At 40.2% G+C, this 13542-nt stretch overlaps 1 long non-coding RNA gene across 1 annotated transcript; it reads right to left on the bottom strand.

Moving 5' to 3' along the window:
* Nucleotides 1-231: 231 nt before the first annotated feature.
* On the bottom strand, nucleotides 232-13533 carry LOC148653007 (uncharacterized). Its single transcript, XR_015941573.1, has 2 exons — nucleotides 13312-13533; nucleotides 232-3622 (listed from the first exon to the last, which is right to left on the bottom strand). It is a non-coding gene; the product is annotated as an uncharacterized LOC148653007 (long non-coding RNA).
* Between the last annotated feature and the right edge of the window lie 9 nt (nucleotides 13534-13542).

Here is a 13542-nt window from a genome sequence, read left to right as displayed (position 1 = left end):
AATTTACAGATTAGAAATTCCAACTACGTATGCACCTTGCTATGTACATGCTATTTCATTTGTCCTGGAGGTTAGGTGGGGTGTTGCTGAGCTAAGAATACGGGTGCTAATGTTTCACCCACTCTTGTAAGATTATTTATAGACCATTCTGGGATGAATTGTGAAATTAAAACCACAGAGATGTTCCGAACCTTTCCTACCAGATGCAAACAGTTAATAATTATTGTAATGCACAGAGATGGAGAGATATTTATTTTGCACTTCTGAGACATGATATGATGATTATGGGGTTACAATTCAAGATAAAAGTCTTAAAAAGAATTCAATTACCAGGCTACATGTTTATTGCTGCTCTGCAAATTGTTGCTAAAGTTTAACAAAACAGATGATGGGACACAAATGCATTCTCATTAATTCTTAATTCAATACAAATGAATTAATCAAGGGTAATTACTGTTAGAAATAATTAATTACAATCTACTTACGAGAAACTTTTACTGCACTTTTCTGTGCAGTAAAACTATTAAAACCAGTCAATATTTACTGTGTCATGTGATTTGAAAGCAACATAGGAATTTTAGCACCTTTTATTTGCTCTTTTAAGCTGAGTCTAAAAGCAACCACTGAGCTCTGAATGGTAAACAGCATTAACAGGCTGAGACGGTGGTAGTGTCTGAATGTTACATTTTTATATACAGTACCGGCATGTTGTCAGTAGTTCAGGAAGTCATTTTAAGATGAAGTGGTTAAAAAGGGGCTGAGCAACACCCCCATGGGACAGACTGAGGCCGTAATTCAGCTGTTCTGTCCAGTAGCTGGTAAACCAGCCTCACAGCTACACTGAACTACTGTCAAGGCTGCCCGAACAGAGAATATGTACAGGAGCAATAAACCCAGCATGGAGAATGAAAAGGAAGCAGAAAAGGAATTGTGAAACATTAAGCATACTAGAAATAGCTACAAGATCAAGACCTGGAAGAAAGGGAAAGAACTTGACTGAGTGGTGGCTACTGTGCTGGATTCTACTACCCGCAAGTCAGGTGACCAGACATAAGTCTGTCTGACTTTTTTCAGTTACATCAAGTTGGTTTTTTAAGTCTGCCTGTGTTAACTTATTTATAAACACCTGATGGAATGTTGGTTTTGAGTTGTTTTCTGTCAGAAGTGAGAACTGACAAATTTATTAACATACAGAAATCTGTTAAATCTGTTGCTTTGTAAAGGTGTCAGTCCTCGCGTTGTGTCTCCACAGAAATGTCTTTAATAAAAAAAGAAGTAGAAGAAGACTCCACAGCTGGAACATATTTTTTCTTTTGTACATTTCCACGTGAAATCAATCTCTACATGTTCTTTGACATACATATGTAAAAGTTAGTTTTAGCAAGCTATAGAAAAGCTTTTGCTGTACAAAAGCCAAAAACTGAGGAAAATAAGTGTATGTACAGATTAGGCAGCGAAAGCAGCTGTTGTTATGGTGATAATTTGTAAGAGAGGCTGTTGGTTCCTGGGGAGTTGATTGCGGCCTATTATGTTATTTGCTTTGACATTATTATTTTAATCTGTCCACTTCTGTTACCATGGAATCTGTGGTAAAAGATGCTTTTTGGGTCCTAGCTGAGTTGTTACAGGCATTTGTTCATGTGGCATCCATTCCCTTTAGTACAGCCACTCACTAAGCCTGAGAATGAGTATGAGTTAAAGTCTGCATTACTTAATCTGGACTATGGTTGATGATGTTAAATTTAATCTGCGTTTACTTGTAACATTAACCTTAAACATTTTGAAGAAAATCCGAATGAGAATTATTACCTTAGTTATAACAATAAGATACAAACCTGCGTAGACGAAATTAAGATTGTTTAGTAAAGAACACAGTTAACAGAACAGCAGATCCAGAACAAAGACTCAATTGTGTTGAAACAAGCTGTACTAATTCAAAAGGACTTTGATACATTAGTCATGTTTTTCTGTTTAAGGAGCTCTTCAGTCTGATTCCCCAAATTGTTGCATTCATTTACCCTAAATAAACAGATCTCTGAATGCATAGCTGATATCACCAACATTCATCAATAATGCCTTTAGGTGGGGGGTCAATATCGAACTTCCATTTCACAAAGGTGAGGGGTCCTAATCAAATGACAAATCAATGGCTTTCATTCTGCATCACTAGATCACCTGTTTCCAAACCAGGAAAGTGTGCCTGGGATGCTTCTCAAGACAGTGGAAGTTATTGGAGTGAAACTGTAGCAGGCTCTGAAGTGAACACCGTGTGTGCCCATGTAATGTAATCTCCTTGTGTGCATGGCTACAGGAGAGCTCTGGCACGTATCCTCACTGCTCACAGCTGTTTGGCAGTTTGTAATTTTTCTGTTTCAATCATACGTGCTCCCATAGCAACTCTACCTGCCATGTCTCAGGCGCACATTGTGAAATTGTTCTAGGGCCTTCTATAATTGCCTCTCGGTTACAGAAAAAAATGAAAAGCATCTGTTGTATCAAACCTTCTGGACATAGATTTAGTTTTACTGTATTGTACTGAAGGACCTCTCTTTGGTTTGACATCTAACATATACTGTACAGTATCTGATAAATCCAGGGCTGGATCTGTATGGTCTAATTCAATCCCGTAAAATTAGGACTTCTATTTAACAATTTCCTAAAACAAAATCTTAAATGTTGTGGCTGCTATGCCTGATTATATGTTCCTAATGAAAGGAAATGTGTCTTCACAGCTCCAGCGACACTGAAGCAGACTCTGGGCAGTAAATCGCTACCACAGGAAGTGGCAAATCCCCAAAGTGTGAACAGAATTGAAAATGGAGCTTGTTTCTGGCATAGCGGGATTTTTTTTAAAATGTAAAATGCATTACGGTTCATTTACCCAGTTCAGCAGAGCTGATACCTGTTCATCTCAGATCTGTTCAGGCCTGCCAAGCAGAAATAACCACATGTGTGACTGTATGTGAATGACTTCCACACCTCGACTTGTTATCACTGTTGTGGAGTATAACACAGGCTGTCTGCTGTCTGCTATGAGCCTTCTAATTGCAGGCACCTCCCCCTCCCCGAACTAACCTCACACAGTTTAACTAAAAATAACACATTTCCAGTGTCACAAGATTATACTGTATTAACACGAAAGGGCACTTCTTTGTGCAACAATCTTTCAGTCCTTGACCAATGTCCTTGACTGTTTAAAATCTTGTAGGAAAGGGACAATATCTTAATGCATCTGTAACAGTGTTTAATGACATGTATGAATTACAACCAGAAAAATTCCCCAAAAATCACTACTGTCGACTACTCTTATATAATATTGAAATGTACTTATTTTTATTATTTTCACATTTCTGCTTGATAGGAATAGTTTGACATGCCAAATGTTTCACACTATCAAAAATAAAGCTAATTTGTCACCAAATATTATATATATATTACATATACTATGTATATGTAATGACATATACATGAAATCTACTTAACAACATTTGTTTTCAAAGCCAGAGGTTTCTTCAGGTACTGTCATTTTTCCGGTCCAATAGCGCCACCTGTAGGATCCATCCATTTCCTAACCACGTCCTCCAGCTCAGGCCATGGGGCAGCAGGAGCCTATCCTGGCAAGCTACACGAGAAACACAAAGGGATTCTGTTGAGGTTACTGTGCAATTATTCACTCTGCGGCGATGAGTCCTTTCAGCTCACTGAAACTGTGTTCTCTGTGACGTTGCTGACATCCGTCTCTTCCCATACACCTGTGAGGTGCTGTGTGTATGTTCACGTGTGATATTGGCAACTGTGATCTTCATTTAAAAACCCAGAATGAGATCAAAATGGTTTTGATAAAGCTGTAAGTCAGCAATATGTTAATATTCATTCTCCCTTTTCCCTTCATTGTAATTAATCCAAAACTGCTTTGCATTTGTTTGCATGTGGCAGTGATCATTATTATTACTTTGCCTTAAATTACAGTCTACCTCATCCATTTGTTACTCTTATGGTCCATTGCTTTATCTCCCACCCCCCTCCGGGTGGTAGGGTCACACTTGAGCGGAGGAACAGGAGAAATTCCACACTTTTAAACAAACAGGAAAATGAAGGACCTGCCAAGAAACCTGGAAATGATGTAAAGAATAAGTGTAGCATTCTTGTGCTTTAAAGCTCCGACTATTGTTTTCATCCAGCATGCATTCCAGTGACTTGTTACACCACAGCAAAATGCTCCTCCGGGGAGACCTATAGGAATCGTCAGGAGGGCCGTGCTCCTCCGGGGAGACCTATAGAAATCGTCAGGAGGGCCGTGCTCCTCCGGGGAGACCTATAGGAATCGTCAGGAGGGCTGTGCTCCTCCGGGGAGACCTATAGGAATCGTCAGGAGGGCTGTGCTCCTCCGGGGAGACCTATAGGAATCGTCAGGAGGGCTGTGCTCCTCCGGGGAGACCTATAGGAATCGTCAGGAGGGCTGTGCTCCTCCGGGGAGACCTATAGGAATCGTCAGGAGGGCTGTGCTCCTCCACGGAGACCACCTACAGTATGTGGGATGGATTCCAATATATGTGGTCAACATGGTCATTCATTTGGAATTCAGGAGGATGCATAAATTAGGAACTTCAGCAATTCAATTTAAATGATTTACTTGTGTAAGCTGACTATATTGTGCACCGAAGAGAAGTCAGGTTTTTTGGGCTTTGCAGATAAAAAAAACACTAAACAATATTAAAAAATAAACATATTTAAAAGAGAGGTAATAGTCATTAGAGAGGTCACATAAAAGTGTTACTCTAGTTTTATTAAACATTGAAAAATGTAAGTGGAATGTTAGGCTATGTGGAGATATGAGTAGAATAAGAAGTTGCCCACAACAAAAGTAAAAGTAGTTATTATAATAAGAAAAATCTGAAGTGTTCAGTTTTTCACAGGGGAATATATAGCATATACAAGACAGAACACGACATGTTGTTCCAATCACCCGTTTAATCATGATTCAGGGTGCAGTTTGTCCTGTTTTGTGGGTGTGTGCTATTTCCTCAGGTGCCAAGGGAGTGGCTGATTCCTAACCCAATCCATTCCCTCAGATCGCACGTCTTTGACACACCTGTGGTACCAGTATTTCACAGAACAATACGGTGACAGTTAAACCTGACCTCGAGTGAATAAAAGTACATATGAACATTTGAGTACATTACTGAATTGCAAAATGAGTCAGAGATGTCTGTGCTGAGTCACAAATACTGACATGGCTTAATACAACAGTTTAGTATCACTAAAGCCAGATGATTACAAATCATATTTTTATAATACAAGAATATCATAAAAGGCAGGGCACGATACCAAATGAGCTATGAAAAAAGAAAGATTGCAGCTAAACTGATAATCGGGTACCTGCAGAGGATAAGCAAGCTTGCTTCTGGGAACTGTTCATTTGTCTGCAAAAAATGCATGAATTCTTTCAATTAATTTAACGTTTTGCTCTGCGTGCAGCCTAATGCCGAATGGTGCATCTTGAAAATAACCAGCTCCTCAAACAAATGGAGCCCTGTGCCAAGACAGACATGAATGCAGGAAGAAGCAGCTTTAGTTCCCTTTCCTCTGCCTGCTCCTCCTGACCTGCTTTATTCCCATCGGCTCCGCGCTCTTATCACTGCCTGCCAGATGTGAGTCTGGCAAGGAGCTCAGTAATTAGGTACCGAGATCTCAAACTCTGATCACTTTTGTGCCTTATCTGGGGTGACACCAATCTCCTTGAGTGACATTCTGCCCAAACAATTATATAAGCTAGCCACATTCTCAGCAGAAAGTCAATGCAGTCCAAAAAAAAAAGAAAAAAAGATTCAGAATGGATGAATGCCGAGGGCAACCTTTCTTTCTGTCTTGTTTTTATGCAATTAAAAAGATGATAGTTGCTTAACGACAGCGATAAAAGAAAAGGTTTTATTTGATTTTTATTCCCACCAAATCCTCTGAAATGCTACTGAAATCAAAGTCAACTAAGAGCAGCTTGGAGCGATAGCCTTTGGACCAAGGAACAGGAGAGACCTGCAGAGAGTCAGGGGGCTTTCTGTCTGCCCTTTGTCTGTTGCATTGGCGTTTGCTCAGATGGAATACACACCTTCACCAAAAGCTGCTCTGGTTCTTACATGTTACAAAGCCACGTCAACACATGATTTGAATATTTAAAAAACAGACAACATTTGGAATGAAGGAAGAATAATTTACTTCTGCTACTGACACAATTTCATTTTGAAATTCTCCTCCATTCTATTACATTATTTTTTTTTATATGTGCTGTATATCCTTTTATTGTTCCTTTATAAACTGGGTTAAATTACCTAACGGTTGTAGAATTTCAAGGGAAAGAGTGCAAACAGCATGCCGATCTCGAGAAGCAGAAAGACAACCACACGTTCACGTCCTGACACCCCAAGAACAAACTCTATGGGGAAGAGCTTATAAAGCAGCCTCTCTAAGTGGCTGAGAAAGTGGAAAAACATGTGCAGGCTTCCACAGGAACTGTCAGGCATTGTCTTAATGTTGTAGGATACAATGTCAGTGAAGAGGGGGATTAACCAAACTCTGCCCACGCAATTTCACTCTTCTCACTAAAGCATCCCCACCTTCTTGTGTTTTGGAATGCTGTCAGCTTTCCTGACGCACGTGGTTTGTAACGGTCACTGTCAGTTCACGGGTGCAGAGTACGCACAAGACAACGCAGTAGCCTGGTTTCATGATTTGGGGTGCATTTGGGATGCAGCAGTAAGTGCTTTCTCTGAAAGAACCGCAGCATCTGCCCACAATTCTCTTATGGATGTTTTCTGTAGTGAATTTATCATACTAGATACTTTAGACCTTTACTGTTGTTTCCTATACTTTTAACATGCATTCACTATACTTTATCACACTAAGGAAAACGCAAAAATGGATCCAAACCCAGCCTATTGTGCTTTATTTATGCTTTATCAAATGCTAGAGAAAGGACACAGGAAATCTGTCTGACAGCGATAACACTACCTTCACGTAGGAGTTACTGTATTTGAGGCTCCAGCTGAGGACCATGGACCAAAGCATGAACTGAATCACGCACACTGACTGGTCAGACTGACATCTCCGAAGCTTGCAAAGCTGTGCTCTCAGGCCAAGAAAAGCTGTTTTGGTTAGTGCTTGTAATGCACGCTGTGTGATGTGGTGAACATTCAGCAACACCCTGTGGCTACCGATAACTATTTCCAAGTGGACACATCTGAAGCAGGGAAGCCAGAAGAAACACACACGAGCTCCCTGCAAAGCTCTGAACATCAGAGGCTCACAATTTCAGGGAAACAGCTAAAAAAATGCTCCTGGAAAATTCATTTCTTCACCCAGGGCTTTTTAAAATGTCACTGTGGATTGTTTTTACAGCAACATCCCCATTTTAACAGTTTCAGGAATACATATTTTTTCTGTTAGATTAGTATTCCTACCAAATTTGGTCTTGTGCACAAAATAAATGTGTGTGGTCTACAGTACAGCGAGCCAGCTGTTCACTCTAAGGCACTCTGATTAGGCAGTTTTGTTCTAGGTGACAATATAAACTGACAGATTTTACAACTCAATTCTCACATTTCTAATAAGGTTTTCAGGAAAGCTCCAGTTGTAAGCTCCAGAGTAGTATGCACTCGGGTGTGAATTATTAAGTACAGCAACTAGCACTCATTATTTTTTTCTATGGCTAACAGGTCATTTCATGCGGGATGTTTTCATACAGATGCCAGCATCCCAGAAGGCACCCCCATATGAAATTGCTCATGCCCCCGACTGGAGGCTCCATGTCATGTCTTGAGCAAGATACACTTCCATTCAAACACATAAAGGAACGGTGGTGTTACCTATAGACAGATTTTAAAAAAATATTTTTTTTTTTTCTAAATTTCTTTCGGTTTTCTCTTTCAACTCAGGCCAGTTTCAGTTGAACAGCAGATAGTGATAGTGTGAAAGTCTCCCACCTGCTTTCTGATTAATGCATTGCAGAACCCAACCCCCCCCCCGAAGCCCTCCTTATAAAGCCAATTATCTTCACTGGGGTAACTGCTGTAGGAGACACACTGGAAATGTGCCAGGCTCCACAATATTTTGAAATCTCCCAACACTCCCTGTATTTTGTCAGGTGAAAAATCAAGATAAAAGCTGTGTGAGAGCTTCTCAAAGCCTTTCAAATATATTAGTGTCTTGAAAACAGCCTCAGACAACTTGCTAATGCAGTTCTGGCAAAATATTTAGCTAGTCTCTTTTCAGTGAACCTCTTAATATTTTCCTTGCCATCGAGTAGTAAAAACATTTAGAAAAAAATACAGACGATAGTTTGAACACAGTCACAAGCTTATCTTAGCTCCACAGGAAAATAAGGTTTTAGAGGGCCAGGCATCCCATCTGCCAGCTGACATTAATATTGACTGTACTCAGCAAACGGAAGGGGTGAATTTGAACTGAATGTGCATTGTGTGCACACATTTGTATTTCATTCTCATCATATTGTATATCATGTGAGTGAAACTGAAAAGGTAAGAACATGGAGTAAACCCTTTGTATACCCTGGAACCGAGTGAAAGTCAGCACAGCAGCTCCATGCCACTGGCTCTTGAAGATAAACGGTGTTAGAGGGACACCATCTGGCCAACTGCATGCACGTCCACGGAGGTGTTCTAGGATTTTCATGCTGCAGAAAAACTAAGAAACAGCAATTAAGGATATTGACATGATGGGTCCTGGTTTCTTTTGCCTATCTGCCGAATGGTGATAAAATATCACTTAATATTTGATCCTCCCTTTGAGCACTGACACTTGATGGAATATCTTACTGTATATATTAGTCCTCTTTTGTTCATCTTAAAAGTTAAACATCAGGTATAGTATCTGATACAATGCTGTATAAGCAGTTTTAGTCATGACAGAAGAAAACTGTTTAAGACCTGAATCCATCAAATCATAGACATGAAATCAATTCACTTCGATACTCGCGCATTCCTATCTCCTGTTTTGTGAAATGCAATTTTATTTCTTCATTACTTTTTAAATACTTGTCAATAGTAGAGATTTATATTACTTAGATCAACTTGCACACAGAATATGTTGCTCTACAGTGACATTTGTTAGAGGTTACTCAAAACTGCTTTACATGTATGCAAAATTCACTGCATTGTAAACTTCAGATTGGTTAGACTAGAGTAGAGTCCACAGAGCTGCTGGATAATGGTTTTACAACAGCTTGTGAAAAGTAGCCTTGAAACATCTATCCATTTTCTAACTGCTTTATTCAATTCAGGGTCAGGGGGTGAGCAAAGGGCATAAGGCAGGGTACAACCTGGACAGGATGCCAGTCCATTGCAGGGCAGATACACACACACTTACACCAGGGCCAATTTCCCCAGAAACCAAGTAACCTACCAGCACATCTTTGGAGTGTAGGAAGAAACCTTAACCTTTCTTAAAAATCAAAATCAGAGTGTAGGAATAAACCAGAGCACATGGTTTCTTACAAACTCCACACAGACGGCACCCCATGTCCAGGCCTGAGCCCAGGGGCTCAGAGCTGCAAGGCAGCAGTGCTGACTGCCATGCCACCCAGCCTCGACACAGCTACAATTAATTCTAAACTCTAAAACATGATTCAAATTGTTTTTATTGAATTGTAGAAAAAAAAAAAGTTGCCATAAGCTGAGTGATATTCTACATTGTGGCTCCTTCTGCACATACAGTATGAAAGCTTAATACACTACTTATACACTACAGGATGAGATATATATCAATCTCTTGCACTTCAGATCATATGTGCATCTAAGAAAATGAAACAGCATTTTAAAAGTGATTTTGCTGCGATGTGGAAAATCAGACAAGGCTTTTCAAAAGTGACTACTGCATGCTTTTTTTTGTCCAAAAAAATATACAGTTATCTATTATCTAAGTAGTTCATCTACAGCAGGGCAGAGTCAAAACATAAATCAAATTACATGGAAACATTTTAAAGTAAAACGGTGACATAATTCCTGTTGCTGTTAACCCTCATACAATGAAAAAAGAGACGCGTAATTCAATGATTGAATATAGATTTTTCCTAGCCTAGACACTTGTGATTAAGTAATAAAGGCACAGAATAATGAATTAATCTTTGCTCTTTTCAGTAATACATTCTTAACAACAGTATTTTGTTAAACTTTTTTCAGTATTTGATAGCCATTTTGTAGGTTTCTTATAAAAAACTTCAATAAACATATCTTAATGTTATGCAACTATCCATATATAGAACATATCATTAAGTTCAATATTGTCTGTGACTTCTGTATTCCCCGTTGCTGCTGAGGCTCCATGGGACACCTGCTCAGTTCAGGACCAGCTCAGTTCTGTCAGTTTGGATCCGTTGAGGTGAAGTTACTGATGTTATTGTTGCTGGGTAAAAACGCTAACCAGGAGTGTTCGGTAACACAGCTGTTCCTTAAGCTATTCCTCATGAATTTACTGATTTTCACCCCCAGATTAATTATTTTCTGTGGGTAGAGGGCCGTCTCTTGCGATGCCCCAGAGCTCTGGGATCTGGTCCCCAGGGATAACAGAGAGTCACCTACCCTGAGAGCATTTAAATCTAGACTCGAAACCTCTCTGTTCAGAAAGGCCTTCTACTCATGTCGTGTCTGTGTCTGCTCCATGTTCTACCTTCTGCTGCCCTTCTAAGTGCTTGCCTCTCGTATTTGTGCTCATTCTGTAATGTGCTATACTTATAACTGTAAAACACTTTGAGATGCTACTTTTAAAGGTGCTGTATAAAATGTTTATTATTATTAATATTATTTTTAGTTGTGCTTCCAGAAAGTACATGTTTGCCACAACCCTTTCCAGGAATGAGTGGTTTGCTGATAACAGGCGGGTGGATGGGTTGACAGGTTTTATTTTAGATATCACCATAAAACATATTGAAAACACATATTTCTCTCTACAGCAAAAGGTATTTAACATTAAAACAGAAATTTAACTACAGACTCAACTCTGATTATCACAGCAGTCTCATCTAAGTCAAACAGCTGAAGTCAGCAAAAGCAGTCATTTTCAATTTGGAAAAAGAAATGTTATTTCCGTTCTTTCTATGTTAATACATGTTCAAATTAAATTACCTAGAAATGCACTTTTGATTAACATTGCGTTCCTCTTACGTTTTTTGTAAAGGCTTATTAAACGCCACTGTAAGACATTGTAGTGTGCAGACTCCACATCTACACAATACCTTTATGCATATGGACCGAAAGGATTATGCAGAGATTAGGTTGCCTGAATAACTTCACACAAAGTGACTGCACCAAAGTAACATTGTGTTCAAGGAAGCAGCCTTACATGTAGGGACACATAGTGGACACACATCAAAACAAACCTATTAGCTTCTGCAATGGACACTCCAGCTATGCACAGTGAGGTGACTACCTATAGAAGTGGCTTCTTACTGAATGGGGAACAATTATTTTTTATTTATAAAATATACTATATAGCATGATAAACATGTTTTGAAAAGAACATTGAATACAATTAGCATTTTATGTTAATTGTTTTTACTTTGTTTTGCAGATGTGCTTATCCAAGGTGACATATATAATACATAAAGTAAAAATACAATGAATAATTCAAATACAGGAGAGAAAATGAACACTGTGGAGAACAGAGAGGCAGAACAGGTGAGTACAATACCCGTGTGGGGAAAAGCAAGGCAGCAAGGAATCTTTGATTAGCGTTAAGAAGGAACATCACTATGCAGAGTACAGTATCAGCTGGTGGAAAAGTACTCATGTCCTGATTCAAGACCACTTTTAAATCTACATAAAAGTCTAATAGGAACACTGTCAAGTCATTCTACAATTTTTTTTTAAAAAGGTAGGATTTAAACTAGTAACACTGCAATACATACACAACTTGCGCTCTTACTGTTCAACCCTAGCGGTAGTGAAAGAAAAAGCATCCTGTGTTCTGGAATATGGGCTCAGGCAGTTTTGAGGTTGCTGGGCTTGAGCTGCTAGGTTTGCCCCTTGAACAGCCTGGTTCAGACTCAAGTGTCCAGATAGCTGCTGACAAGTCCAAAGTCTGGATCGAGGATTTCTCAAAGCAGATGTATTGTTTCATCCAATTTCAACACAAAACACGCTAGGTCTGAGGAGAAGTGGGTAATCAGATCTCCAGCTTGACTATATGCACCTGAACCTTAAAATGCCTTCAGTGTGGTCAAGGTCCATGTGCTGACATCCCACAGATCTACAGTATACAGCTTTCTGCACTGATAACGCGGTGCTTATAGAATTGACACTTTACATGCTTAGTGTTCACGCTGGCAGTGTCAGTAAAAGACAGGGCCATCTTGAAGCACTTCAGTGTCCATCATGGGCTCAGGTTTTACACTGCCTCCTCATGTTCTGGTTTGCTTATTTAACCCCATGGTTCAAGTCTAAGCAAGTATTAGCTGTGCAGTACGGAGCCCGGGAGGGGCCATCGGTAGGAAAAAAAGTTATATCGAGGGAACGATTTACAATTCGTGCGCATGAAATAACTAAACCGTTCCCTTGTTTTGTCGCAAGGACAGGTGTGGCACTAGCAGTGAAAGAGAGGTGCATTCCTCACTAGTAGTTCAAGAGTACAGTAGCTACAATGCCCTAATAACTCATCCCCAAACCAAAATAAAACTTAATCAGTTCATCTTTATCCATTATCCTAATCTACAGCAGTGTCAGACGGTTAGGCTTTATTGTACCGATATAAAAGACCCGGTAACGTGTTCACTAGCGTTTGATAGCGTTGTTGTCAGGAGCCGGGGATAATGCTGGCGTTTTAGAAACTTTCTATGTGCGTGCGACTACCGCGACACAAAGAAAACGAAGGAAAGAGTTAGACAACATTATTTCGTGCGCACGAATTAAACAAAACGAGGGAATGATTTAGTTATTTCGTGCGCACGAATTGTAAACCGTTCCCTCGCTATAACTTTTTTTCCTACCGATGGCCCCTCCCGGGCTCCGTAGTGCAGTAATACTGGTCTTTGGTATTACAGAGCACACCTGTTGCTGTGATCCAGGCACAGGACAAAGAACTGTTCCTGACTTAATCTTCTCTGTAGCCTGTGAGCATTTTATTTGCAGCGTAAGAGCGCATAATGACCCCTTGATAAACAATTGGGGTATTTCATTACCTGAAAAAATCTTGCCCTCCTATTTAGCAATAAAAAGACGCCCAACTACCGTTCAACTGTACAAAGAGCCACCCGATTAAGGTAGCCGAGAATAAGACAGCAGTGCAAGTCTGTGAGCGGATATTTACCTACAGGCGGAACACGTGAGCCAGATCCTTCATCCCGAACATCACGTTTGCCGGCCCTACGCCCACAGCGGGGTTATTACAGGTCAATCCCAGTGACGTCACAAGGGACCGCTCCCTGGTTCAGCCCGCACCACGTTCGGCCCCGCCCCACGCCTTGATCCCGGAGCGCTCATTGGCCGTTTGCAGTTGCTAGGGGCGTTTATTTCCGGTTTGGCGAGGGCCGGGGCTCTC

Source organism: Lepisosteus platostomus, chromosome 10 (assembly GCF_059453375.1).
Source record: "Lepisosteus platostomus isolate fLepPlt1 chromosome 10, fLepPlt1.hap1, whole genome shotgun sequence".
Lineage (NCBI taxonomy): Eukaryota > Metazoa > Chordata > Actinopteri > Semionotiformes > Lepisosteidae > Lepisosteus > Lepisosteus platostomus.
Note: the sequence above shows the minus strand (reverse complement) of the source record. Positions and strands in the feature narration are given on the sequence as shown.